Below are 26,638 nucleotides of genomic sequence, written 5' to 3'. Positions count from 1 at the left end.
GACCCTGGTAAGGGTGGACCCTGCTGGGATGTGGGCCCTGCTGAGAGAGGTCAGCAGCTGCTGGGGGAGGCTGCGGGCTTAGAGACACTCTGCCACCATCTAGTGGTGATGGAGGGAAGTTTCCACGGCAGTGGCCCCAGGCTAGGCTGTGAGGGGTTTTTTGTTTGTTTGTTTGTTTGAGTTGGGGTTTCGCTCTTGTTGCCCAGGCTGGAGTGCAATGGCGCGATCTCTGCTCACTGCAACCTCCACCTCCCGGGTTCTAGCGATTCTCCTGCCTCAGCCTCCTGAGTAGCTGGGATTACAGGCACACACCACCACACCCTGCTAATTTTGTATTTTTAGTAGAGTCGGGGTTTCTCCATGTTGATCAGGCTGGTCTCAAACTCCTGACCTCAGGTGATGCACCCACCTCGGCCTCCCAAAGTGCTGGGATTATAGGTGTGAGCCACCACACCCAGCCTAGGCTGTGAGTTTTATTCCACCTGGATCTGCACATTTCACAACAAGTTATGCACATGTCACATCTCCATCATGTTTCAGTCCTGTGAGTCCATCTCTGTGGCTGCAAGTTCACTGTCCTCCCTCGTTCACAATCAGATATCTCAAGCACAGATTTTTGTCACCTTCTGTGAGTTTGTGTTTATGTGCTTGGCTGCACTGTGTATTCACCGGGGCCAGTGATGTCTGGGGCTGAGAACAGGGCAGGGTTCGCAAGCAGAAGAGGGAAGTGCAGAGAGGGAAGATCAATGTCGGGGGAGCACAAGCGAAGCAGGAGCAAATCATCTTTATTTCTGACTCCCAGGGGACCAGAACCCAAGACTGACTATGGGGCACAGCACTACACCCTGTTAGTGTCCCTGGATGTCATGGGTGCTCCTAATTTTATCTTGCCTTAGCATCTGTATTTTCAAGTGTAAGTTTCATGCCTCATATCAGAGGCAGGTCTTGGTCACTTTGACAATTTCCAATACTGCACCCAGTCAAAATGGCTCTGGTTGGTGGCCAGAGATATAATCTTAGAAGCATCTCTCCTGTGCAGCGTGCTGGGCTCTCCTCTCCGGCTGCTTCCTTTAAACTGAGAGTTTTGTCATTTCCCCTCAATTAAAGTGATCACCTCTGAGTCACAGCGTGATCTGACTTCTGTGTTTCCTTGCTTTTAACAAACCCATTGAAGCTTCCTGCTGGAAACCTATCAGAGAACACCCTGAACCCAGTAATGCCATTGGCCTGCTATTCCCTTCTCTCCTCCCTGCTTGGGCTCCCTGACCTCTGTGTCTGTAGTCTCCAGGTGTTCCGTGTGCTCCCCAGTGCCTGTGAGTAGTAAAAACACTTATACTTGGCCGGGCACGGTGGCTCACGCCTGTAATCCCAGCACTTTGGGAGGCCGAAGCGGGTGGATCATGAGGTCAAGAGATCGAGACCATCCTGGTCAATAAGGTGAAACCCCGTCTCTACTAAAAATACAAAGAATTAGCTGGGCATGGTGGCACGTGCCTGTAATCCCAGCTACTCAGGAGGCTGAGGCAGGAGAATTGCCTGAACCCAGGAGGCGGAGGTTGCGGTGAGCCAAGATCGCGCCATTGCACTCCAGCCTGGGCAACAAGAGTGAAACTCTGTCTCAAAAAAAAAAAAAAAAAAAAACCACTTATACTTTCTCACTGTGATTGTATCAATGTGGCCTCACAGTATGTGATTATTCAACAGTGTTTGCTAATATATGACTGAGCTCAGTCTTCACAAATGTTCCACGTGAATCTGAAGAGAACACCTGTGGGGCAGGGTGTTTGCCTATCCTGTGCCATTGCTATTGCCTTTTGAATGTGCGGTTCAAATGCATATTTTTGCAGGGATGAGGCGTGTTTGCTAGAGTACGGATGAAGTCTTTAAAATGATTTATTGTGGACAACATGGACATTCAGAGTGTTAGGTGGATAACTGGTAAGCATCTTAAACAGAAAGAAATATTTCCAGACATGGTACAAATGAATGAAAATTAAATATCAATTTGAAGCCACTAAAGCTCCTTTAGGTGGGAAGGACTTTTTTATTGTGTAGTCAAGAAAGAAAGAGTTAAATACCTGAACCTTTGAAAAAACGTCTTTGGGTCAAAAAATTCTGTGCAAGAAAAGCAAATAATATCTGAATATATAATAAACAGATTATGTGTATAAAGAATACATAAAATTAATAATACCAAAGTGTAGCAGAAAAGAGGGTAAATATATGAAAGGACTTCAGAAAAATATCTAATGCTTATTTTTTTTAATGATCGTGACTTTTATTTAACCTGATATTGGAGTTTCTAGCTGAACGAAATAGGAAATGCAAGATAAATCACAGGTAAAATGATTGAAAAAGTAGAAAAAAACTGTTATTATTTTCAGAGGATAACATTGTTTATATAGAAGAATCCAAAAGAGTCTTATGGAAAAAAATTAAAAATAAGAGAGATTAGGTAGTTGAATGGTACACTAAAATAAATTAATCAACAGCAACAACAACTAGATTGTGTAATTAAAAAGGAATATAATAGTGTGAAAGAATATGAAATATTTAGGAGCCAATCCAACCAAAGACCAAAATGCACACGATCTTTTCAGACAAAATTGTAACAATCAAGAGACATTAAAGAAGTTCTAAATAAATGAAGAGCTATACCATATTCATGGATCAGAAAAAATAAATATTCTAAATATGTGGATTCTGTCCAAGTTGATATATTGATTAAATAGAAGTAGTTTCATCGCAATGATCACAAATGTCTAAGACTGTAAACTTAGAAAACTTTTCTTTTTTTTTCTCAATTTTTATTTTAGGTACAGAGGGTACATGTGCACGTGTGTTTTATGGGCATATTGTGTGAGGCTGAGGTTTGGAGTATGAATAATCTTCTCACCCAGGCATTGTGTATAGTACTGATGAATTAGTCTTTCATTTATTCTCCCTTTCTTTCTTCCCTTCCCCAGTAGCTCCTGGCTTCTCCTATTGTCATTTCTGTGACCCTGAATATGCAGTGTTTAGCTCCCATTTTTAAAGTTAGGGCTTATGGTTTTCTCTTCCTGTGTTAGTGTGCTTAGGATAATGGCCTCTAGCTGCATCCCTATTGCTGCAAATAACATGATGTTTTCTTTCAATATGACTGACTGTCTAGTATTCCATGGTGTACTGGTATGGATTCTGTCATCTAATCCAGTGTTGATGGACACCTAGGTTGGTTTAATGGCTCTGAGACATATGAACAAAACTCATCTTCTTATACATAGTAGAAATGAAAGTTGACATTGTAGGACACCAAATATTAAAATACAGTCCTGTAGCCTCAAATGTTCCCAAATTCACATGTTTGATCACACAATGTGTGGAAGCAACTGAGATGATAGTACCCTCCCCTACTTTTCTGGGAAACATAAAAATTTGTACAAACAATGTGGAGCAAACTTTCTAAATGCATGCCAAAATATAAAATATATCTCTCTGTGACCTCCAAAATTCAATGAAAAGAATTTATCACAGTTACAGTCATAAAAATGACACCCAATCATAGTTATTCATGATAGTGATCATTTAAGAGCAAAAGACAGAAAAACCTAGACTTTCACCAGCATAATGCCAATTAAACAGGTGAACTTATATCTGCACAGTGGAATATAATGCAGCTGTATAAAAAGTAGAGCATCTTTCGGGTATTCCGATGGAAATACCTCCATGTTCTGTTCCAATTGCAGCATGTAAACAACATACAACAAGATGCATTTTTCAAACTAAATTTTACCTTTAAAATGTTATCTTTATTTATTTTTAATTTCAGAGACAGGGTCTTGCTTTCCTACCCAGGCTGAGGTGTGGTGGTGTGATTAGAACTCACTGTGGCCTTGACGTTCCAGGCTTAAGTGACTCTCCTATGTCAGCCCCCTCAGTAGCTTGGACCACAGTATGTGCCACCATGCCCAGCTAATTTTGTGTGTGTGTGTATGTGTGTGTGTGTGTGTGTGTGTGTAGAGCTGATGTTTCACTACATTGCCCAGGCTGGCCTTGAACTCCTGGGCTCAAGTGATCCACCAGCTTTAGTACCCCAAAATGCTTGGATTATAGGCTTGAGGACTGCATCTGGCCTTGAACTCTGTTTTTATTGGACGGCAGTCCAGTAAAAACACTCATCACTTTCCCAATCAGCAGATTTTAAACCTTTCCATTTCCCTACCATGTGTCCATGCCAATGTCCAGATGTATATATTTGTGTTTAGAACTGGATGTTCATTTAAAAAGTGAAGGCTAAGGAGTCCTAGCTGATTTTCCAGGATTCTAGTCTTCACTGTCTAAGCTGGGTGTTTCCAACCCTGGATACTGGTTAGAGTCATCTGCAGGGCGTATAACCTCTGAATGCCTGTGCCTTCCCCAAGAGTGTCTGATCTGATTGGTGCACGGTGTGGCCCAGGCACTGGTTGTTTAAGAATGCTTCCAAGGAACATGGTCATTTTATGAGCCCAGTGCTCAAAGTCAACATTCCCAGTAATCATAGGTACTGACATTACGGGATGCTAATATGGTGGATGGAGAAGGTGCATCATTTTATAGATGAGCTGCTGAGGGTGGTGTCTGATTTGCAAAGGGCATCAAAGACTGGGTAGACAAGTTGTGTCATTTGCATAGGGCAGCAATTTCTGGTAGCAACCATTCTGATCCTGTATTATGCAGGTGGCTTCCCTACCTGAGCTGGGCCATATTGCCCATTTCTCTGGCACGGTACACATGGTAACAAAATATGAAAAATAAAGCCTTCATGTTGGACACGCCTGGCCCCCAGGGAGCCCTTTTCTATTGGCACAGCTGCTGCCATTCCCCTGTGCAAGCTTCTAGCTTCCTTATTTATGTTTAAAGCTTGATTTTTCAGGCTGCTCTTTGTTAGAGAAAAAAAAAATTTCTGAGGCTGCTTTTTGTTAGAAGGGAAGCTCTGCCAAAGACCCTGTTGCCCTCACTATCTGCCTAAATAGATTTTTTTCTACTTCTTGTATCAAAGCTCTGGTTCAATAAAACCTCAACGGATGCAGACAATTGCCTCAGTCACTCACTTTGGTTGACAATATGGCAGCCACGAAGGGATCCTCTGAATGGAGCTCAGCCCCTTTGACGTGCGGCGATTCTCCTGTCATGCTCAGTGCCAACAATAGAGCTTTAGCTCTGACCGACTGTGTGCCTTTCTGACGATTGGGTTCTACTAACTCTCAAGGTCGCTGCTCTCCCCACTTGCTTGTTTGAGATCTGAGTTTTGTTTTCCCACAGAACTCCTCTACTTACGGAGTTTTCCTCACTTCCTACAAGAAAGGAGAGTTTCTGCTTCTGTGACAGTGGAGAGCAGACTTCATCTTGGTCCCCTCTCAGGTAACGAGCTGGTTTGGGGTTTTGTTTTAGAACTAGGTAGTTACAGGTGAAGGTTTATTGTTTCTTGCCTCTGACCTCTCCTTATGCTTCGAGTGCCCAAAAGGATGTAAATCGTGCAATGGCTGTTTGTGTTTTTGGTTTTCATCACTGTTCCTCTGGATTTGACCAACTGTTTGGCATGTCTAGTGCCCCAAACACCTTCCAACTTGGTCACATCCAACAGGAGCTCTAAATGATGGTGGATCAGGCCTCTACAGTGGCTAAAACACCTGCAACTGCTGAACGTCAAATTCCACCTCTAGAAACACCTGCCAGTTGAAGAAAATAAAAATATTTTAACTCAAATCATATTTCTTTGAAAAATGTTTAAATGGCTGCCAGAGGGTCAGCAAACAAGAGTGAACCTGCAAAGCTGCCTTTTGTGGGGAAATTTATATCATAGAGACTATTAATGCAGGAAGGCCTTCCCTTATCTGAATCTGGGAAAATTTAACTGAATCTTTGGTTTTGGTATTTGTGTGGTTTTGAGTTGTTGAGGTACTCTTTCACCTTTTGAAGATGCCTCATACATTCTTGGCTGAGTCATAATCTAGGTTAAGGTTTATTAGTTTCAGTTGGTAGGATATTGCTGGTTAAAAAAAAAAATCAAAATCCCGTAATGTCGGCAGTCTGTCCTAGCTAAAATCTGACCATAAGACGTCTGAGAGTGTTACAGTAGGCAGCTCGTCCGACATGAGCAGGGCAGAAAACAGCTTCCCACCCCATACACTAGGAATGTCAGCTGACTATCAAGTGATGTGAGGTGGTTGGTAACTGCCTCTCAACAGTAATAATTGGTCACAGCAGTGCCAGATAAAGGCAGTCTTTCAATAGATAGAAAACACCTGAAACAGGTAATTAGCAGTTTGCCGATACGTTCACAGAAGCTGGGAGCATGGGCTCAGGCACGTAAATTAAGAGGTTAGAAGGTGAGGGCAGGAAACCTCAAGTGCGCATGCGCACAATTCCGGTAAACACAGGGCACCTGTTCCCCTCCCGAGGGCTGGCGGGCCACTGTGTGTGCCGACAGCCCACTCCAAGGGAAAAATCGGGGGAGAAGAGATGCAGACCCCAGGATTATGCCAGCCTACAATAGCGTAAGTAAAGTCAAACCACGCACTTGATCTATTGTCACCTGCTCGGTCCTCTTTTAAGTGTACTCTTTAACTCTTGCTCTAAAGCTTTTTAATGAACCTTCACTTGTGCTCTAAAACTTGCCTCAGTCTTTTCTGCGTCATGTCTCTTAGTGAAATTCTTTCTTCTGAAGAGGCAAGAATTGAGGTTGCTGCAGATTTGTCCAAATCTGCTGCTGCTAACACTTTGGTGCTGTTTCCAGATTTGTATGGTGGCCAAGAGAAACGTTTTGTAAAAGAGCTCTATGATGAAAAGTCAGCTTAATGAAAAATTGATATGCAAGCCATGTATTTATGTTATGTAAAATATATATATATTCAGGTAGAATCCATATTAATATTAAATATATATGCAGAATATATATTCCTATTATATATGAATTCAGAAAATCTGAATATAAATGTTCAAGGCCTTTCTGCTTTTCTTTCATATCTTTAAAAGATTTTCTTTTCAGTTGACTGAAATCTTTGAAAATCATGTGCTTAGTGTCACTTATTTTTCTTTCTTAAGAATTCTTTTTCTGTTTATTTCTTTGCCCCTTTTTTCTTTTGCTACTGTTGATGCCCCGTGAAGGGACCTAAAATCTTTCTAACAGCCTAGGTCCCCTTTAAGAAAGCAGAAATGATAACACAGGTGCCGCCATGTGGGAGGAACCAGTTTTTGTTTTTAAACCCCAGAGAGTGGTAAGTGAATAAATTCCCCTCGGGGTAAAACTCAGCTCTCTTTGCTCTGGTGTTACCTGACCTGTTTGGCTTTTGGGGGCATCAGACATTACTTTCTACTGTAAAAATACTTGATCTTGTGTCTGTGTTGGCTCCTGGGTCAGTGGCATGAGCTCTGGTTTTGGAGGTGACTAACAGTAGTTACAATAAGTGATTATTACTTTAAGGCCATTTATTTCTTTGCGTATTTAGACAAGAAAGACATGATTTAAAGAATTCTAAAAGTAGAAATTCGTGGAAAGTACAATTTGTGAAATGTTAATAGTAGAGGAGGCAAAAATCTGGAAGGCAGATGTTATTCAAGAGACCTCAGAAATCTCAGGGTGTCCTGTTCCCAGATGAAGAGGTGAATGAGGTTTAATTATGGAGTTGGGTTATACTGGGCACATAACTCATCTGCCTCAGTTTTTTTTAATTTGTGAAAATAAGGATGCTGACACTCAGGAATTTTACTGAGAACTGTAACTATTAATATAGCGTCTGGTGCATAGTGAGTGATGACTCAGCGTGAGCTATTATAATTATGGGAATAGACAAAGGTGCCACACTGGGCATCCAAAATGGGAGGGATTTTCTAGCCGGAGTCCTGGAAGGCCAGCTGCAGATGAAGATGGTTAAGGGGGAATCTTAGCTTCTAGAAGTAAAAGGACTGGGGAGAAGTAACTCATGCACAACATTCTGTGAAAATACGTTCACCCAACAGCTGGACTATCCAGAGTGGGTGTGGCTTCTGTCACAATTATTGTCTCCTGAGAGCCCAAGAATGTGTCCTAGAGTCAGATCACTGTAATGTGAGCCATGCCTAGAGATGCACTTCAGCTCTGCTTTGCACATACTGTTCATCTCACCAAGGAGAAGAGTTCATCTTTGTAGAGAAATCCACTCTTGTGGTCCAGGCCATTATTCATGTCTCTGTATTGTTCTAATTTGTAAGGTGTTAAGATAAAGACTAAAGAATTGTGAAATAAGGAAGAACTTGTCTGAATTAACAGGGAAGAACTGGGACTGGTGTGTGTAAATAAGAGGAAGCATGTATAAATCTTGTGTGAATATATAAGGAACTTCTAGTTTTAAATAGACCTCTTCATATAAATAATATCCACTGCCTTGAGTGCATAGCAGACGATACCAGTGCTGGAAGAACATTCCCGCAGAGTCATGAGAGACTGAGTACTGTGGCTTCTTTACTGAATTTCAGGCTAGACTGAGTAAAATACTGAAGAGAAATGAGTCAAAGAAGAAGACAGGTGAGGATGAGAGAAATGGAAAGGTGAAAAGAAAGAACTGAAAGGAATGTTTACCAAGGGCTCATTAGGTACCAGGTTCTGTGACTAATACCTTAAACATTTACATTTACTCATTCACTGTCATTTTCTGAGGCAGTAAGAGTTACTTTCATGCTGTAGATAAGAAAAGAGGCTGAGGGAGGTCAAATGAGTGGTTCAGGGTTATCGAGCCACTTCATGGTACAGCTGGTGCGTTTCACATCCAAGTTTGTTCGCAGACAAAAAAGTGAGACTCAGAAGAAAGGCAAAGCAAGTTTTTGATTTGCGTGACATTTATTACAGTTACCTGTTTTAGGCAGAATAATGGCTAAAAAACTGGGATTTTTAAGGTGGATCTGAAGCGGCCTAGTAGCCTTAGCTTGACCTGTTCTTCTTTGAGTTGTCCACGCTTATGGATTAATATTTGCTTCTATTAAGGGAAGACAAAGAGTTTTTCCTGGGGCCATGAGGATGCTGGTCTCCATGTGGGCTAAAATGTCTCTACCTTCCTGGTGTGGTTGCTCACGCCTGTAATCCTAGCACTTTGGGATGCCGGGACAGGTGGATCACGAGGTCAGGAGTTCAAGACCAGCCTGGCCCGAATGGTGAAACCCTGTCTCTACTAAAAATACACAAAGTAGCTGGGTGCAGTGGTAGGTGCCTGTAATCCCACTTAGGCAGAAAATTGCTTGAACCTGGGAGGCAGAGGTCACAGTGAGCTGAGATGGCTCCATTATACTTAGTCTGGGTGATAGAGCGAGACTCTGGCTCAAAAAAAAAAACAAAAGACTCTACCCAATAAAAAAGTGAGAATTTCAGGCATGATTGTAAAAGTCATGTGTAAATAATAAGTCTCCTTAATCAGGTTAGAGTCTTTCCTGAGACACACACCACAGTTGTTCTATGGAAGAATGAGGGCTGGATTGGAGAAGAGAACAGACTGGCTTCAGTATCCAGGAGGATGTCCACCATCCTCCCTCCAGTTCTCAAAATCACCCGAGGCTCCTGAGCAGTAGTGGCAGCCTGAGCCACTGGACCTGGGGGTTTGAGCCCTGGGACCCATCAGTCCTGCCGGATCATCTGTGAGACCAGTTCTGGACCCAGTGACTTTTGTCTCCAGGGGCAGTTCAGTCTCCAGTGGTCTCCACCTCAGGCTGGACAGGGTGCAGGTGGCTTTTTCTTGTTGCCTGGGCAATTCTTCTTAAAGTGCCCTGGCTTGCCACACCGGTAACAACTAGTGTATGCTCCTCAGGGACCCTGGACTCTGAAGGCTTGCAAAACCACCACTAGAACCTCAGTCACTTTTGTGCTTTCTCTCTTTCTCCTGGGTCCCCCTCATTCTCTCTTGTGAAAGACCATGGTGGCCACCTTCAGGAGGTTTTCCAAGGTGCTGTCTGGTCCTATAGCCTGTTTCTGTATCTTCCTTCTAATATCAAGAGATGCCTGTATAATAAACTTGTACTTCAGGATGAGCTGTCAATCAGCTGAATCAGGGGACAAGGAGGTGTGTTTTATTAAAGCTTCTCTTGGCCTTTCCAAAAAGGCAGGGAGATTTTCATTGAGTTTCTGGTTTAACAAGGAATTTAGGGTAATTAAGAGGTTTGGTTCTGGTTCTTTGCAAGCCTTTAAAATGCACATGTAAAGCGTTTTCTGTTTATCTATGGGTCACAGGGGTTCCACTCAGAATTATTAGGAGGTACAGCCTCTCTCCATATTGAGAAGAGTTGTCCTCTTATTTCCTCACCTTCCCTATCTCCCTTTTACTCTGGTCTACTATAGGAGACAGTTCATCTCCAAACTATTCTGCTGCTTGTGAAGCTGCCTGCTTTTCAGCTACAATGAGGGTTTGGCTCAGAAGCAGCATAACTGCCCTTCATGTGAGCTCAAACACTTGTGTTAAATTTCGGAAGGCATCTATATACCTATCAGCATCGTCAAAAAATCAGCCCGAGTTTCCCTTTATTTGCGTAAGGTCCTATAGTGAGATGGGACTATGTACCCTAGTGTTGCCCCTTCCATTTGGCATTTCTTGTAGGGGTAAAGGTGAAGTTGAGACAGTCAGGAGTTTTGGAGATGGTGAAACTGATGGCAGAGTTGGAAGAATGTAGGGCACGTTGGGAGCCACATGTAAGGCTGAGTGCCCCACAGGGTCGTGGGGTGAGCCGTATGCTGTGCTGAGGCGCAGGATCCGAGAAATAAAGAGACAGGACACAGAAGTACAAAGAAAATGCAGCTGGCTCGGGGGGGGGGTGGGGGCACATCACCTATGAGTGGAGTCAGGTGAGGCCCCGAATGTCCAGAAGCATGAGCATTTATTGTGTATAGGTTAGGGGGCAGGGCAGTGAGTGAAATCATCTTTAAGGTTAGTGATAGGGTTGTGAGCAGTAAAACATGGACTCCACCCCCATTAGGTCACCTAGGCCAGGAGGTGGACAGTGTGCAGCAAGGGGCCCGTTTCCACGAAGGCAAGGGCCATGTGCAGTAAGGGGTCCACCCCCATTAGGTCACTGAGGTTTGAAAGTGGGCCGTGCTCAGTGTGTAATACTTCTATCTATGGTCAAACTACTTCTAAGAAGATTTATAGGAGGATGCTTTAAGTCACATAGCAGTGACAGAGCTGTCAGGGTTACTGCCACCTTCTGGCAGCTTCCAATGGGTTCTATGGGAAGATGCTTTTCAAGCAGCACAGTAGCAAGAGCTGATAAAGTTCACAGTGACCAAGGTGGACTGCCGTTCTGAGGGCAGCCTTCCACAAGAACTGGAGCAAGGTCCTACAACTCCTTTATCAGGAGGAGTGGCTCTCGCCCCAAGCCTGCCATACAGTGGGTATCTTTATGATACTGAACGCTGCCACCTGGGCCATGGATTCTTGTCCTGGTATAACTGTTTTTCCCTTAAATCATGCTCTGCACTGTGTCTGCTCTAGGCATTCCTCTGATTGTAAGCTGCTTATTCCTTAATTCATGCTCTGCACTGTGTCCACTCCAGGCATTCCTCCAATATGAACTAAGATATAATTATAGGTATATATGTAGGGAAATATTCTTTAGGCACTCATACTATCAACTATTATATGATTATACATTGAGGATTATATAAAGGGATTCGTCAAGCCCTATTTCTATAAACTATTATATGATTATATAAAGGATTATATGAAAGTAAATAGCTGAGTAGTAACACTATAAAGTGAGATATTCTTTAAACCCTAACTGTGCCAGGGTTCTGCTTAGCTCTCATTCCATGGTGCCTATATGGGGGGTTACCCACAGAGGGGGCCCTGAATAAAGGAAAAAACTAGAAGGAATGGGGCACATAGATTCCACTTCCAACAGCTTCTCAAAAACTTGGTCTTCTGACCTAGGGGAACTGCTCTTCAAAGACCAGCCTGATATGATTGTTAAGAGGGCTGAGTCAGGCCAGGCACATTGGCTCACGCCTGTAATCCCAGCACTTTGGGAGGCTGAGGTGGGCAGATCACCTTAGGTCAGGAGTTTGAGACCAGCCTGGCCAATATGGTGAAACTCCATCTCTACTAAAAATACAAAAATTATCTGGATGTGGTTGTGTGCACCTGTAGTCCCAGCTACTTGGGAGGCTAACGCAGGAGAATCTCTTGAACCTGAGTGGTGGAGGTTGCAGTGAGCCAAGATAGCACCACTGCACTCTAACCTGGTGACAGAGCAAGACTCCATTTCAAAAAAAAAAGAGGGCTGAGTCAATTGTGCAATGCTTGCAAAGGTCTGGGTTGTCTCACAGGGCAAAGAAAGCCTGTACATAGAGGATCTCAGACCATTTGACCTCCTGTCTGCAGAAAAGATCTAATTGTCAGTTAAGATTAAAGTCAAGGCTTCCTTGAGCTGGGCAGGTCTGTTCATTCTCAAGATGGTAAGAAGGTCATGCCCTTGTGCAAACGATAATAAGTCAGTCATTTTTAAAAATTTCGGGTCAAAGGAGTACAAAATGCAATCCAGAGGAGTACAGGCTGAAGGTGGCTTGTTACCCATCCTAGAAAAGAGACAAGAGGTGTTCCTGTGTCCTTGTTCTTTTTGGTTTGACCAAGGGTGGAGGGGAAAACAGTGGGGCGTTCCCCTAGCTGTTCTCCCTCCTTGTTCCCTGGGTCCTGGCACAGTGTGTGCCACTCCATGGTTGCAGGCATGACCCTCAAACATGGTACCAGAGGACCCAATCAGTGGGGATAGTCATGCTTACCCCTATGACCTTAGTCCTCTGTCTGGTGATTGCCCTTTGACCTCCTAGACCTGTGTGACCTGCATGAATCCTTGATGGATGTGTCTCAGGAAAGATTATGTAACAGTTACATTTGAGCAAGGTGCCTTAATGGAGGGAGTGTACTGGGCTGAGCTACATACTTTGCTATTATGGACCAGACTAGAGAATTTATTCTTAGGTGGTGGTTCTGGTTAACTGCCAAGCATAAAATCCCCTTTCTCTTTAGAGGCCATTCTAGTTGTAGGCACAATAGGTGTCTCAAAAGATGTGTGTTAAATGGTGGTTTTCCTGTATTGAATTTAAAAATTGGTTTTGGAGTTCATTTTTTTTTCTTTTCTGTTGAAAGTAGAGTTCTCCCCATCACAGAGTGGGCATAAGGTTTGGTCTCTAGCAGAGGGTTGTAAAAGGGAGAAGAAGTGGAAAGCCAGAGGCTTTTGGCAAAGGACAGACTAGGTTCCCACTAAGAGGATTACCATTTCACTAGGTGGCACTGTAAACCTTGAAATACCAGGCAGTAGCTTTTCCTTCTTATGCTCTCTAAATAAAGGACAGACAGGGAAGTCTGACATGTGGCATGCTGTCACCACAGCATACCTGCTAGCAGGAGAAAATTAATTCACCTCATAGAGGTACTGTCCTTATTGGGTTCTTATTAGAACCCAGTAAGAACACAGTTCTCATGTAGGAGAGGGTGGGCTGTGGCTGCAGACAGTCCTCATGTGACTCTGATTTGCCCCTTGTGTTTGCATGACCCTGGTTTGGTGACTGTGTCTTCCCGTGTCTCAGTTCCCTCTCCATAAAATAAGCTAAATGGCAAATGTTCTGTAGCTTTTCATTTGTGTCTGAATGTAATTTAAATTATTTCCTGTCACGTGATCTAATGCTTGGCACACAGAAGGTGTTCCCAAAAACAGCATTTATTTATTATTTGCCTCCATGAGAGGGCACCTGTGGGCCCGATCCCTGATGGTCAAGTTGCTGCCAGAAACATCTCTTTGGTTTCTGCCCCTGGGAACACTGAAACTTTTATGGAGTCTCCTAAACTTTCAAGGGCAGTTGGCTGGTGGCTCAGGAAACTTGCCCACCTGTCCTGTCCACTCTGATTCTCAAGTTTCTTTCCTTGCCTGAAGCTCCAGGAACCGCAGCTCTAGGACAGCTGGTAAATACTTGCTCTTAGTCAACGCTGCCTAGGAGGCCCAATCCATCCCTGACACAGGGTTTCCAGAGTCACTTGGAGTCAGGATCCTGGGGACAGGGTCCTGGGATTGAGGCTTCCAGGAGTGAGCTTCTTCGTGAGGATTCCAGGGGGCTCTCAGGCCAGGCCCTGACTAAGTCCTCCCGGGTCTTTTTCAGAGTCATGTCCATGGGGAGGGCACGAGGTACTTGGCTGACACTGATCTTCTCCTGCTGATTCTCCCTCATTAGACTGTCTTTTCTCTTGAGTGTCTGCAGGGTCTGGAAATAGGAAGGTCATTCTGATCTTTTGATGTTTGCCTCCCCTGTGTGTGTCCTGTGCTAAATGCCCATCCCATAATAAGATATAATGTAGAGGGGGACACAGGCACAGTCCAGGCCTCACAATCCTGTGTGTGAAGTAGAACTGACCCCTGACACCAAGAGGTTATGAGGAATAACTCGTCGTACACACAAAATTGTCCAATTACTTCACTCAGAAGATACAGCTCGATGACTTGTAGTATGTAGGATTCTGAGTCATTCCAGGTGACATCCCAGATCCCACTTGAGCCTAGGGGTTTGAGACCAGCCTGGGAAACACAGAATACGTTTATATAAAAAAAATTTTAAAAGCTAGGAGTGGTGGCCCACCTGTAGTCCCAGCTGCACAGGAGGCTGAGGGAGGGGGATCACTTGAGCCTGAGTGGTTGAGGCTGCAGTGAGCTGTGATTGTGCCACTGCACTCCATTCTAGGTGTCAGAGTGAGACCCTGTCTCAAAAATGGAAGTTACTAAAAGAATAATGGCTAAAACTGAATGAATATAGAAAGTTGGTGAAAGAGAATGGAAAAAAACTCTTAAAAGCTTAAATAAAATCTCATGAAAATTTGACCTTGTGATTAAAACTAAGATTACATGGATTTGTTTATAAGGTTTTTTTTAAAATTAGCTTTAGCATTAATAATACACAAAGCAAAAGTAAAATTTTTTGGACAAGATTTGTATGTAGTATTACTAGAAAATAGTAAAAATTTTTGTTTATATTTTGAGAAAAAAATAGAAAGAGAAAGGTTCAGTACCCCTCATGGTTTTTTTATTAGGTCTTATCAGAAAACTGACTCTCTTCCTAAAAAAATTTTTTCAAAGAGTAAACTTTTTTTTCTTAAAATTTTGAAATGATTATTTTGGCTAAGTGAATGACTGTTATTTTGCGGTGACCTCGGACCCTATTCTGAACAAGTGTCATAAACTTTTGATATTTGACAAAATTTCTAATGTCAAGATTTCAAATTTTGAAATCGGTCTTTTTGATCTCACACTAACTTTTTGAATATTAGGGTCCCTGGAAGTTCAAGAAAGACACATTATACTCATTTGGTATGTTAAGCATAGTCAAATGCAAAATAGTGTTTACCTTTCTTTGGTTTATATTTGTATAAATATGTTATTAGCATGTGTTTAAAATTTTACAACATTTCTAAAATTCTGACGTCTTAGTATGTGTTATTAGTAATAATTGTGCTGTCAAATGTCTGTGCCACGGAAATAATCTCATTTCCTTTGCAATTGAACCTTAAGCATAATGGGGATTCTTAGACTTTTTGTTTTTTGTCTACTGACCGTTATTGTTTCATTTTGATTCTTCTCATGAAACTGTTTAAGTGCCGTGTAAAATCGGTATCTGCTTTAAGGCAATTTGTTAGAATAGACTCTTAAAAGTATTCTTAGATTTTTTGTTTTGCCAAGGAAATGTGTACCTTGGTGAGTCACTCGCTTCATGATTCGACAGATGTTTTCCTTTTTTTCCCTTTTTCACCCCCACCGCTCAGTGCTGTGTGCTCTGGTCTGACCAAGTTGTTAGTTTTGGTGTAAGAAAGAGGAACAGGAGGAGCAGGCTGAGAAAGGCAGAGACCAACAGTCATTGATAGAGGCAGATGGGGCTGTCATTGCTCAAAGCCATCCGCTCCGAGTGCATTTTATGACTTTTTGTGGATTTGAAATCTCCTCCACCGTGTGACCATCTAGAAATTCACCCTCCTATGTTGAACAATGAGAACACATGGACACGGGGAGGGGAGCATCACACACTGGGGTCTGTTTTGGGGGAGCGCTAGGGGAGAGACAGTGGGGTATGGGGAGGTGGAGGAGGGATAACACAGGGAGAAATGCCAGATATAGGTGATGGGGGCACAGAGGCAGCAAATCACCTTGCCATGTATGTACCTATGCAACAATCCTGCATGATCTGCAGATGTACCCCAGAACCTAAAGTATAATAATAAAAAAAACTCGGGCCAGGCGCGGTGGCTCACGCCTGTAATCCCAGCACTTTGGGAGGCCGAGGCGGATGGATCACGAGGTCAAGAGATCGAGACCATCCTGGTCAACATGGTGAAACCTCGTCTCCACTAAAAATACAAAAAAATCAGCTGGGTATGGTGGTGCATGCCTGTAATCCCAGCTACTCAGGAGTCTGAGGCAGGAGAATTGCCTGAACCCAGGAAGTGGAGGTTGCGGTGGGCCGAGATCGCACCATTGCACTCCAGCCTGGGTAACAAGAGTGAAACTCCGTCTCAAAAATAATAATAATAATAAAAGAAACTCACCCTCCTACTTCCTTCTCATGACAATTTCTGTTCCTAGTGCACCCCTTTATGGCCAAAGAATGGCCATCCAAATAGTTGATGATTGAGTGAAAATGAATTTTTCTGAGACTCTTAACCCTGCCCTGCTTTATCCCAAAAGAGACAGGTTTACAAAAGCCAGCTTTTATGCCAACCTGTGCAGTTGTGAGTGTGGTGTTCAGGAGCAGGGACTAAGTGAAGGGTGAGACAGAAAACAAAATGCTGGCTGTTTGCCAAATTGTGAAAGTAGAGGAGGCAAAATCATCTGGAAGCTGGATGTCATTTGGGAGATCTTATATTTTAGGATGTCCGTTTTTTCAGATGAAGTGTTGGATGAGGCGAAATTATGGAGTTGAGTTACACTGGGTACATCACCTGTCTGCCTCCATTTTTTTTTTTTAGGGAGGGAAGGAGGAAGGGAGGGAGAAGGGGAGGGAGGGAGGGAAGGGAAGGGAAGGAAAGAATTCAAGCAATGAGAGAGACATTGCCGACCTGGATCTAGAGGTTTACAAGTTGATTTCTTTTTTTGAGAGAAGGAAAGAAAAAAAAATGAGTAAAGGAGAGAAAGAGGAAGAGAGAGAGGGAAGGTGAATGGAAATATTGCTTTATTCTGAAAAAAAAAAATGGGTATTAATAATGGCCAATGTTTCATTTAAACCTATGAGTAGGTGTGATGTGGTATTGACAAGAATGTATATTTTGTGTATTTGAAGTGGAGAGCTCTATAAATATTTATTAAGTTTACTTGTTCCGGATCTGAGTTCAAGTCCTTGATATCCTTATTAATTTTCTGTCTCACTGAATCTAAGTCTCTATGTATCTGGGTGTTAGGATAGTTAGCTCTTGTTGTTGCATTGATCCTTTTACCACTATATCTTTGTTGCTTTAAAATCTATCTTATCCGCTACAAGAATTGCAACTCCTGCTATCTATTTATTTATTTATTTATTTATTTTTGCTCTTCATTTGGTTGGTAAGTCTTTCTCCATCCCTTTGTTTTGAGTCTTTGTGTATCCTTGCATGTGAAACAGGTCTGGATGTAACATGCCATTGGGTTTTGGCTGTGTCTTTTGATTGGGGGATTTAGTCGATTTAAATTTAGGGTTACTGCCATTTGATGTTAACTGGCTGTTTTATCCATTCGTTGGTGTAAATTCTTCTTTATGTTGGTGCTCTTTACTTTTAGTAAGGTTGGTTGTTTCTTTCTGTGTGTAATGCCTCTTTCAGAAGCTCTTGTAAAGCAGGCCTGGTGGTAATAAAATCTCTGAGTTCTTGCTTGTTCATAAAAGATTTTATTTTTCCTTCAGTTGTGAAGCTTAGTTTGGCTGGATATGAAATTCTGGGCTGAAAGTTCTGTTCTTTAAGGATGTTGAATATTGGCCCCCACTCTCTTCTGGCTTGTAGAGTTTCTGCCGAGAGATCTGCTGTAAGTCTGATAGGCTTGCCTTTGTGGGTAATCTGACCTTTCTCTCTGGCTGCCCTTAGTATCCTCTCCTTCGTTTCAACCCTGGTGAATCTAACGATTATGTGCCTTGGGGTTGCTCTTCTTGAGGAATATCTTTGTGGTGTTCTCTGTATTACCTGGGGTTGAATATTGACCTGCTTTGCTAGTTCAGGAAAATTTTCCTGAATAATATCCTGAAGGGTATTTTCCAGCTTGGATTCATTCTCTCCGTCGCATTCAGGTACACCTATCGAACGTAAATTTGGTCTTTTCACATAGTCCCACATTTCTTGGAGACTTTGCTCATTCCTTTTTATCTTTTTATCTCTAATCTTATCTTCTTGTTTTCTTTCATTAAGTTGGATTTTGACCTCTGATATCCCTTCTTCTGCTTGAACAATTCGAGTGTTTAAACCTGTGCATACTTCTCGGAGTTCCTGTATTGTATTCTTCAGTTCCATTAATTCACTTATATTCCTAAGTTGTCTACTCTCAATAGGATTTCGTCAAACCTTTTTTCAAAGTTCTTAGTTTCTTTACGTTGGGCTACAACATGTTCTTTTAACTCGCAGAAGTTTCTTATCCATTGCCTGAAGCGTGATTCTGTTATTGGGATGCGCTCGTTCTCCATCAAGCCTTGTTCCATTGTTGATGTGGAACTGTGATCATCTTTAGAGGGAGAGGCGTTCTGATTTTGAGTATTCTCAGCCTTTTTATGCTGGTTTCTTTCCATCATTGTAAATTTATCCTCCTGTCGTCTTTGAAATTACCAACTTTCAGATTAGGTCTCTTGATTGGACGTCCAAGTTGTTAGTTCCCAGGGCCAGAACGGCAGCGTTAAGACTGATGGTGCTTTTCTGCCCAGGATTCTCCTGTCTGGCTTCCTTCTTGTGTCCATAATGGGCAACTCTGCCTTCCCTGGGCTCCAAACCTCGGTCAGAAGGGGAACCAGTCTCATTTACTCTGCGCCGAGAGCTGCCACGCTGAGGTGCCATCACACCCTCAGGAGTCGTGCTGGGGACCCGTGTGGGTCCTCCAAGCCTCCATCAGAAGGGGAGCCGGCCCTGTTTACCCTGCTCCGAGAGCTGCCGCGCCGAGGTGCTGGCGAAACCACTGTGCCGGTCACAAGAGTTGCGCTGGCGACCCTTGTGGTTCCTTCACTGGGGATCTTCTGCTCCGTGAGCGACCAGAATTTGTCTGAAAGTGTGGCGTCCTCTAGTTCTCTGCACTTTGACTGAGAGCTGCAATCCCGAGCTGTTATCGATTGGCCATCTTGGATCATCTCCCCATTTTTCTTTTTTTTTACTCTGTAAAAATGGTGACAGTGACAGTCAGATGTTTTTGTGAGGACTGTAGCTAGATGGAAAGGTCTTAGGGGTAGTGCATGGTGAAAAGTGAGTGCTGCATCCATGTGAGATTATAATTATGGGAATAGACAAAGGTGTCACCCTGAGCATCCTGGGTGGGGAGATATTTTTTCAGCCAGAGTCCTGGCAGGCCTGCTGGAGAGAAAGATGGTGAAAGGGGAAGGTTAATTTCCAGGAGTGAAATGATTGTGGAGGAGTAACCAGGAACAACATTCTGTGAAAATACCTTCACTTAACAGCTGGAATACACAGAGTCGGTGTGGCTTATGTGACAAATATCACCTGGATGTCAGGTGAGTATGAGAGAAAAAGCATTAGCGTTAATCTCAGTAGCCACTGTTTTGGGCTTCCATTATTCATAGGTTATAATGTCTTCCTAATCAAGAATTTTTTTTTGAGGTGGAGGGTGGGAAGATCAGTGTCAGGGAGTGACAGGGGGAGTAGGGACAAGTTATCTTCATTTCTCCCTTCCAGGAGACCAGAGCCCAGAATCCTGAGTTTAGGGTGGAGCACCACATCCTTCTGACGTCCCTGAGTATCATGAGTGCCCATCATTTCATGTTGCCTCTGCATCCACTTATTAAAGTGTAAGTTTAGCTGCCTCATATCAGAGGCAGGGCTTAGTCACAATGACAGTTTCCAATAACATACCCAGTCCAAATGGCTGCAGTTGGTGGCCAGAGAGAAAATCTTAGCGGTATCTCTCCTGTTTGGTGTGCTCAGCTCCCCTCTCTCCAGCTGTTTCCTTTGAACTGACAGTTCTGACATTTGCCCTCAAATTTAAAGTGACCCCCTCTCAGTCACAGCGTGATCTCCCGGCCCCAGTGTTTAACTGCCTTAATCCCACCCATCAAAGCCCCCTGCTGGAAATCTGTCAGATCACACCCTGGACCCACTAAAGCCATTGGTCTACAGGTCTCTTCTCTCTTCCCTGCCTTGGCTTTCTGACCTCTGTGTCTGTCATGTCCAGAGGTACCGTGTGCTCTTCAGTGCCTGCTAGGTCAGTAGTGATAACTTTCCCCTTCACATTGTGTTTGTATCACTGACCCTTTGCCTGCCCTCTGGGACCTGACATTGAGGCGGCCCCATGGGAACTCCGCAGGTTCAGCCCGATGGAGCTCTGCTGCAGTTATCTCAGGAACGAAGGAGGACAAACGTGGAATTGAAAACAAAGACTAAGTTTCTGTTTGAAAGAAGGGGTCGGGGGCTCTTTGCTTCTAGTGAACAAAGGCCCTGAGCTTTTACAGCCCTTCATATTTATTTTATTTATTTTGAGACAGAGTCTTGCACTGTTGCCCAGGCTGGAGTGTAGTGGCACGATCCCAGCTCACTGCAACCTTCGCCTCCTGGATTCAAGCAATTCTCCTGTCTCAGACTCCCAAGCAGCTGGATTACAGGCACCTGCCACCATGCTCAGCCAATTTTTTTTTTTGTATTTTTAATAGAGATGGGGTTTTATTATGTTGGGCAGGCTTGTTTCAAACTCTTGATCTCATGATCTACCCGCCTCTGCCTCCCAAAGTGCTGGCATTGCCCTCAAATTTAAAGTGACCACCTCTCAGTCACAGAGTAATCTCATGATAAATGGCATGAGCCTTCATATTTATGTAAAGTGAAGAGGGAGGAGGGGGTGATTGTCGTTCAGCTACTTGATTTATCACAGGGACAGCTTTGCTGTTCAACAGGTCCCAGATGTTCAGGTAGATAATAACCTCAAGGAGCACGGATGACCTCAAGGAGCACGGGACCTGGGACGTGACTGCCCTCAGCATTCCTTCTGGTGGCAGACGCAGTTTGTCAGTTTCCCGACATCCTGCTTTCGTGAGGACAGTTTGCTATTAGCTCATATAGCCTCCAGGGGTATATTGAGTTTGTAACTTCCCACATTCTTGGGGTCTCCAGCATCTGCCCCTTTCATTCTTTGTATTAATTGAATAAAGGTAATTCCAGGCTGGGCAGCTTTCAGTTACTGGTTGGTGATCCACCTGATCCTGCAGACTACAAACAGAAAACAGAGGCATAATAGCATTAGTCCTATAATGATAAAAGAAGCATTGGGAGTATGTTTAAGAGAAGTCCCAGGGTTAAGGCTCTCCAAGCCCTGTTGGGATTCTGTCCAGGATTCTAAAGGAGGAGTTTGCTTATTCAAGTCGAGGATTTTGTTTTGTCAATCACTGAAATCAAACATAACTTTGGAGCAAGAGCTCCTTGTTATGAGCCTTTACGAGGTTCCACGGATATTCACCGCTATCGTTTCCAAATTGGTTACACAAATGTGAGTAGGGTTAAAATGACGGCACGATTGCTGCAGCAATTGCAATTTTTTTCAATTGCAATTGCAATTGCTGCAGCAATTGCAATTTTTTTCAATTGCAATTTTTTTTAATTGCATTTTATGTTTGGGGTTACATGTAGGACTGTTGCATAGGTACACATATGGCAGTGTGGTTTGCTGCCTTCCCCCCATCACCTATATTTGGCATTTATCCCTATGTTATCCCTCCCCAACTCCTGCCACAGACCCCAGTGTGTGATGCTCCCCTCCCTGTGTCCATGTGTTCTCATTGTTTAACAGCCACCTATGAGTGAGAATATGTGGTGTTTGATTTCCTGTTCTTTTGTCTAAGAATGATGGTTTTCAGGTGCATCCACGTCCCTACAAAGGACACGAACGCATCTTTTTTTATGGATTTATAGTATTCCATGGTATATATATGCCACATTTTCCCTGTCCAGTCTATCATTGATGGGCATTTGGGTTGGTTCCAAGTCTTTGCTATTGTAAACAGTGCCACAGTGAACATTCGTGTGCATGTGTCCTTATAGTAGAACGATTTATAATTTGAATATATACCCAGTAATGGGATTGTTGGGTCAAATGGAATTTCTATTTCCAGGTCCTTGAGGAATCACCACACTGTCTTCCACAATGGTTGAACTAATACACTCCCACTAACACTGTAAAAGTGTTCCTATTTCTCCACATCCTCTCCAGCATCTGTTGTCTCCAGATTTTTTTTAATAATCTTCATTCTAACTGGCATGACATGGTATCTCAATGTAGTTTTGATTTGCATTTCTCTAATGACCAGTGATGAGCATTTTTTCATGTTTGTTGGCCTCATATATGTGTTTTGTAAAGTGTCTCTTCATATCCTTCGCCCACTTTTGAATGGGCTTGATTTTTTTCTTGTAAATCTGTTTTAATTCTTTGTAGATTCTGGATATTAGCCCTTTGTCAGATGGGTAGATTGCAAAAAATTTTTCCCATTCTGTTGGTTGCCGATTCACTCTAATGACTGTTTCTTTTGCTGTGCAGAAGCTGTGGAGTTTGATTAGGTCCCATTTGTCTATTTTGGCTTTTGTTGCCATTGCTTTTAGTGTTTTAGTCATGAAATCCTTGCCTATGTTTATATCCTGAATGGTTTTGCCTAGGGTTTTTATGGTGTTAGGTCTTATGTTTAAGTCTTTAATCCATCTGGAGTTAATTTTAGTGTAAGGTGTCAGGAAGGGGTCCAGTTTCTGCTTTCTGCACATGGCTAGCCAGTTTTCCCAACACCATTTATTAAACAGGGAATCCTTTCCCCATTGCTTGTTTTTGTCAGGTTTGTTAAAGATCAGATGGTTGTAGATGTGTGGCATTGCCTCCGAGGCCTCTGTTTTGTTCCATTGGTCTATCTCTCTGTTTTGGTACCAGTACCATGCTGTTTTGATTACTGTAGCCTTGTAGTATAGTTTGAAGTCAGGTAGTGTGATGCCTCCAGCTTTGTTCTTTTTGCTTAGAATTGACTTGGCTATGTGGGCTCTCTTTTGGTTCCATAGGTAGTTTAAGGTGTTTTTTTCCAGTTCTGTGAAGAAGGTCATTGGTAGCTTGATGGGGACAGCGTTGAATCTGTAAATTACTTTGGGCAGTATGCCCATTTTCATGATATTGATTCTTCCTAACCATGAACATGGAATGTTTCTCCATCTGTTTGTGTCCTCTTATTTCATTGAGCAGTAGTTCTCCTTGAAGAGGTCCATTACATTCTTTGTTAGTTGTATTCCTAGGTAGTTTATTCTCTTGGTAGCAATTGTGAATGGCAGTTCGTTCTTGATTTGGCTCTCTTTAAGTCTGTTATTGGTATATAGGAAAGCTTGTAATTTTTGCACATTAATTTCGTATCACGAGACTTTGCTGAAGTTGCTTATCAGTTTCAGGGGATTTTGGGGCAGAGAGGATGAGGTCTTCTAAATATACGATCATGTCATCTGCAAATAGAAACAGTTTGACTTCCTCCTTTACTAATTTTGAATACCCTTTATTTCTTTTTCTTGCCTGATTGCTCTGGCTAGAACTTCCAATACTATATTCAATAGAAGTAGTGAGAGAGGGCATCCTTGTCTAGCACCAGATTTCAAAGGGAATGCTTCCAGTTTTTGCCCGTTCAGTATGATATTGGCTGTGGGTTTGTTGTAAATAGCTTTTATTATTTTGAGATACGTTCCATCAATACCTAGTTTATTGAAAGTTTTTAGCATAAAGGGCTATTGCAGAGAAGGCCTTTGACAAAATTTATCTATTGAGATAATCATGTGGTGAATTACCTTTATAGACTTGCGTATGTTAAACCAACCTTGCATCCCCAGGATGAAGTCTACTTGATCATGTGGATAAGATTTTTGATGTGCTGTTGCAATCTGTTTGCCAGTATCTTATTGAAGATTTTGCACCTATGTTCATCATGGATATTGGCCTGAATTTTTCTTTTCTTGCTGAGTCTCTGCTGGGTTTTCGTATCAGGATGATGTAGGTCTCATAAAATGATTTGGGAAGGATTCCCTCTTTATGGATTGTTTGGAATAGTTTCAGAAGGAATGGTACCAGCTCCCCTTTGTATGTCTGGTAGAATTCGGCTGGGTACCCATCTGGACCTGGACTTTTTTTGGGTGGTAGGCTCTTAATTCCTGCTTCAACTTCAGCCCTTGTTATTGGTCTGTTCAAGGTTTCAACTTCTTCCTGGTTTAGGCTTGTTAGGCTTGGGAGGGTGTAAGCATCTAGGAATTTATCCAAGCTTAAGAGAAGCCAGGAGAAATATAATAAAGGCTGAAGTTGAGGCAGCAATTAATCGCATCCCAACCAAAACAAGCACAGGTCCAGATTGGTTCACAGCTGAATTCTACCAGACATACAAAGAGGAGCTGGTACTGTTCCTTCTGAAACTATTCCAAACAATCCAAAAAGAGGGAATCCTCCCCAAATCATTTTGTGAAACCAACATCATCCTGATACCAAAACCCAGCAGAGACTCAGCAAGAAAAGAAAAATTCAGGCCAATATCCACGATGAACATAGATGCAAAAATCTTCAATAAGATACTGGCAAACAGACTGCAACAGCACATCAAAAAGCTTATCCAAAATGATCAAGTAGGCTTCATCCCGGGGATGCAAGGCTGGTTCAACATATGCAAGTCTATAAATATAATTCACCACATAAACAGAACCAAGGACAAAAACCACATGATTATCTCAATAGATGCAGAGAAGCCCTTTATGCTAAAAACTCTCAATAAACTAGGTATTGATGGAATGTATCTCAAAATAATAAAAGCTATTTACAACAAACCCACAGCCAATATCATATGAATGGGCAAAAACTGGAAGCATTCCCTTTGAAATCTGGCGCTAGACAAGGATGCCCTCTCTTACCACTCCTATTGAATATAGTATTGGAAGTTCTAGCCAGAGCAATCAGGCAAGAAAAAGAAATAAAGGGTATTCAAAATTAGTAAAGGAGGAAGTCAAACTGTGTCTATTTGCAGATGACATGATTGTATATTTAGAAGACCCCATCATCTCCTCAAATTGATAAGCAACTTCAGCAGTCTCAGGATACAAAATTAATGTACCAAAAATCACAAGCATTCCTATACACCAATAACAGACTTAAAGAGAGCCAAATCAAGAATGAACTGCCATTCACAATTGCTACAAAGAGAATAAAATACCTAGGAATACAACAAACAAAGAACGTAAAGGACCTCTTCAAGGACAACTACAAACCACTGCTTGACGAAATAAGAGAGGACACAAACAGTTGGAGAAACATTCCATGTTTATGGTTAGGAAGAATCAATTCGTGAAAATGGGCATACTGCCCAAAGTAATTTATAGATTCAATGCTATCCCCATCAAGCTACCAATGACCTTCTTCACAGAATTGGAAAATACCACCTTAAACTACCTATGGAACCAAAAGAGAGCCCGCATAGCCAAGTCAATTCTAAGCAAAAAGAACAAAGCTGGAGGCATCACACTACCTGACTTCAAACTATACTACAAGTCTACAGTAATCAAAACAGCATGGTACTGGTACCAAAACAGAGAGATAGACCAATGGAACAGAACAGAGGCCTCGGAGGCAATGCCACACATCTACAACCATCTGATCTTTGACACACCTGACAAAAACAAGCAATGGGGAAAGGATTCCCTGTTTAATAAATGGTGTTTGGAAAACTGGCTACCCATGTGCAGAAAGCAGAAACTGGACCCCTTCCTGACACGTTACACTAAAATTAACACCTGATGGATTAAAGACTTAAACATAATACCTAGCACCATAAAAACCCTAGAAGAAAACCTAGGCAAAACCATTCAGGATATAGACATAGGCAAGGATTTCATGGCTAAAACACCAAAAGCAATGGCAACAAAAGCCAAAATAGACAAATGGGATGTAATTAAACTCCAGAGCTTCTGTACAGCAAAGGAAGCAGTCATTAGAGTGAACTGGTAACCAATAGAATGGGAAAAAATTTTTGCAGTCTACCCATCTGACAAAGGACTAACATCCAGAATCTACAAAGAACTAAAACTCATTTACAAGAATAAAACAAACCCATTCAAAAAAGACACTTTTCAAAAGATGACATAAATGAGGCCAACAAACTTATGAAAAAATGCTCATCATCAGTGGTTATCAGAGAAATGCAAATCAAAACCACATTGAGATACCATCTCACACCAGTTAGAATGGGAATCATTAAAAAATCTTGAGACAACAGATGCTGGAGAAGATGTGGAGAAATAGGAACACTTTTATATTGGTGGGAGTATAAATTAGTTCAACCATTGTGTAAGACAGAGTGGTGATTCCTCAAGAATCTAGAAGTAGAAATATCATTTGACCCAGCAATGCCATTACTGGGTATATACCCAAAGGATTATAAATTGTTCTATTATAAAGACACATGTATGTTCATTGTGACACT

The 26,638-nt window shown here is 42.4% G+C and overlaps 1 protein-coding gene across 1 annotated transcript in view; it reads left to right on the top strand.

Annotated features, from left to right (window-relative positions):
* The first annotated feature begins 6,390 nt into the window (after window positions 1–6,390).
* LOC100390487 (pregnancy-specific beta-1-glycoprotein 7) overlaps window positions 6,391–26,638 on the top strand; it is a 44,533-nt gene continuing 24,285 nt past the window's right edge. Inside the window, exon 1 of the mRNA XM_035283799.3 lies at window positions 6,391–6,515. The gene's annotated coding sequence lies outside the window, so the exon portion shown is untranslated. The remainder of the gene's footprint in view (window positions 6,516–26,638) is intronic.

The sequence above is a fragment of the Callithrix jacchus genome, chromosome 22 (assembly GCF_049354715.1).
Source record: "Callithrix jacchus isolate 240 chromosome 22, calJac240_pri, whole genome shotgun sequence".
Classification (NCBI taxonomy): Eukaryota; Metazoa; Chordata; class Mammalia; order Primates; family Cebidae; genus Callithrix; species Callithrix jacchus.
This window is presented reverse-complemented; position numbering and strand designations above follow the sequence as displayed.